This window comes from Phyllobates terribilis, unplaced genomic scaffold, assembly GCF_046119375.1.
Source record: "Phyllobates terribilis strain yellow unplaced genomic scaffold, ASM4611937v1 Scaffold_12__6_contigs__length_324123572, whole genome shotgun sequence".
Classification (NCBI taxonomy): domain Eukaryota; kingdom Metazoa; phylum Chordata; class Amphibia; order Anura; family Dendrobatidae; genus Phyllobates; species Phyllobates terribilis.
In genome coordinates this window covers 204,253,563-204,257,308 of record NW_027362772.1, presented here as the reverse complement: position 1 = coordinate 204,257,308, position 3,746 = coordinate 204,253,563, and positions in this window count along the sequence as shown.

Here is a 3,746-nt window from a genome sequence, read left to right as displayed (position 1 = left end):
CGTCCCAGTTTTCCTCCATATTAAAATCTTCTTCAACTTCAGGTTCATACCAACCATGCACTTAATAGCCTCTGTCAGGACTGTACACATACTGGCTGGCGACCAGTCCATGTATTATTATTTATCCTATTTAGTATATCAAGGCTGCATTATACAATATATAAACAGTCATAAGTCCCAAATGGTGTCCATAAAAAAGTTAAATGATCATACAAAACTCCAAACATGTATATCAACAACTTGCATGAGGAGGATTAGTCCAAATAGCAAAAAAATGAGTAGACTAGATCATAAAATTCAACATTTATTAGATAGATTTATTAAAAAAATTCTATTAAAAACCAATACCCGTACTTCGTAAATAGGGTAGCATCACCAACAACATTCAATAGTCATAAATAGATTACCAGGCTATAACAACAACAAATGAAATGAAACAATAGATGTAAGGAAAGATGACCTGGGACCAAAGATGAATGTGTGGGGCCGACCCTACCGAGCGGTAGGGTCGGCCCCACACATTCATCTTTGGTCCCAGGTAATAACTATTACTTATTTATGTTTTTTACACGTGATGCCTATGAATACCAATTATTAATTTATTAATTTACAGATTGTACAGCAAACTTTAACTTTTACAGGGTATGATATAGTCATCTTTCCTTACATCTATTGTTTCATTACATTTGTTGTTGTTATAGCCTGGTAATCTATTTATGACTATTGAATGTTGTTGGTGATGCTACCCTATTTACGAAGTACGGGTATTTGTTTTTAATTAGAATTTTTTAAATAAATCTATCTAATAAATGTTGAATTTTATGATCTAGTCTACTCATTTTTTTGCTATTTGGACTAATCCTCCTCATGCAAGTTGTTATTATACAATATATGTACTTTTTACCTTTTGTGTCTCCCCCATTTCCTCATAGACTGTAAGCTTGCGAGCAGGGCCCTCACTCCTTTCGATATGAGATATACTTATTCTGTAATGTCTGTATATGTCCCCCCTAAAATTTGTAAAGTGCTGCGGAATATGTTGGCGCTATAAAAATAAAAACTATTATTATTATTATTGTGCACGTCACATTGCTTGAGAAAGGCTCAAACACAGAGCCGAAACGTTGCCTTAGCTCCTTTGAGCTAATAAATCACTGGAATTTCCACAGGAGTGTTGAATGTGCTGACAACAAAATCACACAAAAATCATCAATGGAAATCAAATTTATTAACCAATGGAGGCCTGGATTTGGAGTCACCCCCAAAATTAAAGTGGAAAAACACACTAGAGGCTGATCCTACTTTGATGTAATGTCCTTAAAACAAGTCAAAATGAGGCTCAGTATTGTGTGTGGCCTCCACGTGCCTGTATGACCACCCTACAATGCCTGGGCATGCTCCTGTTGAGGTTGGGGATGGTCTCCTGTGGGATCTCCTCCCAGACCTGGACTAAAGCATCCGCCAACTCCTGGACAGTCTGTGGTGCAACATGACGTTGGTGGATGGTGCGAGACATGATGTCCCTGATGTGCTCAATCGGATTCAGGTCTGGGGAATGGGCTGGCCAGTCCGTAGCTTCAATGCCTTCATCTTGTAGAAATTGCTGACACAATCCAGCCACATGAGGTCTGGCATTGTCCTGCATTAGGAGGAACCCAGGGCCAACTGCACCAGCATATGGTCTCACAAGAGGTCTGAGGATCTCGGTACCTAATGGCAGTCAAGCTACCTCTGGGGAGCACATGGACGGCTGTGTAGCCCTCCAATGAAATGCCACGCCACACCATTACTGACCCACTGCCAAACCGGTCATGCTGAAGGATGTTGCAGGCAGCAAATCGCTCTCCATGGCGTCTCCAGACTCTGTCACGTCTATCACATGCTCTCAGTGTGAACCTGCTTTCATCTTTGAAGAGCACAGGGCCCCAGTGGCGATTTTGCCAATCCTGGTGTTCTGTGGCAAATGCCAAGCGTCCTGCACGGTGCTGGGCTGTGAGCAGAACCCCCATCTGTGGACGTCGGGGCCTCATACCACCCTCATGGAGTCGGTTTCTAGCACATTTGTGGCCTGCTGGAGTTCATTTTGCAGGGCTCTGGCAGTGCTCCTCCTGTTCCTCCTTGCACAAAGGAGGAGGTAGCGGTCCTGCTGCTGGGTTGTTGCCCTCCTACGGCCACCTCCACGTCTCCTGGTGTACTGGCCTGTCTCCCGGTAGCACCTCCAGCCCCTGGACACTATGCTGACAGACATGGCAAACCTTCTTGCCACAGCTCGCATTGATGTGCCATCCTGGATGAGCTGCACTACCTGAGCAACTTCTGTGGGTTGTAGAGTCCGTCTCATGCTACCACGAGTGTGAAAGCACAACCAACATTCAATAGTGACCAAAACATCAGCCAGAAAGCATTGATACTGAGATGTGGTCTGTGGTCCCCACCTGCAGAACCACTCCTTTATTGAGTGTGTCTTGATAATTGCCAATAATTTCCATCTATTGTCTATTCCATTTGCACAAAAGCATGTGAAATTGATTGTCAATCAGTGTTGCTTCCTAAGTGGACAGTTTGATTTGACAGAAGTTTGATTTACTTTGAGTTATATTCTGTTGTTTAAGTGTTCCCTTTATTTTTTTGAGCAGTGTATATGCGTATATATATACAGTACAGACCAAAAGTTTGGACACACCTTCTCATTTAAAGATTTTTCTGCATTTTCATAACTATGAAAATTGTACATTCACGCTGAAGGCATCAAAACTATGAATTAACACATGTGGAATTATGTAGTTAACAAAAAAGTGTGAAACAACTGAAAATATGTCTTATATTCTAGATTCTTCAAAGTAGCCACCTTTTGCTTTGATTACTGCTTTGCACACTCTTGGCATTCTCTTGATGAGCTTCAAGAGGTAGTCACCGGAAATGGTCTTCCAACAAACTTGAAGGAGTTCCCTGAGATGCTTAGCACTTGTTGGCCCTTTTGCCTTCACTCTGCGGTCCAGCTCACCCCAAACCATCTCGATTGGGTTCAGGTCTGGTGACTGTGGAGGCCAGGTCATCTGGCGTAGCACCCTATCACTCTCCTTCTTGGTCCTATAGCCCTAACACAGCCTGGAGGTGTGTTTGCGGTCTTTGTCTTGTTGAAAAATAAATGATGGTCCAACTAAACGCAAACCGGATGGAATAGCATGCCTCTGCAAGATGCTGTGGTAGCCATGCTGGTTCAGTATGCCTTCAATTTTGAATAAATCCCCAACAGTGTCACCAGTAAAGCACCCCCACACCATCACACCTCCTCCTCCATGCTTCACGGTGGGAACCAGGCATGTAGAGTCCACCCATTCACCTTTTCTGCGTCGCACAAAGACACGGTGGTTGGAACCAAAGATCCCAAATTTGGACTCATCAGACCAAAGCACAGATTTCCACTGGTCTAATGTCCATTCCTTGTGTTCTTTAGCCTAAACAAGTCTCTTCTGCTTTTTGCCTGTCCTTAGCAATGGTTTCCTAGCAGCTATTTTACCATGAAGGCCTGCTGCACAAAGTTTCCTCTTTACAGTTGTTGAAGAAATGTGTCTGCTGCTAGAACTCTGTGTAGCATTGACCTGGTCTCTAATCTGAGCTGCTGTTAACCTGCGATTTCTGAGGCTGGTGACTCGGATAAACTTATCCTCAGAAGCAGAGGTGACTCTTGGTCTTCCTTTCCTGGGGCGGTCCTCATGTGAGCCAGTTTATTTGTAGCGCGTGAT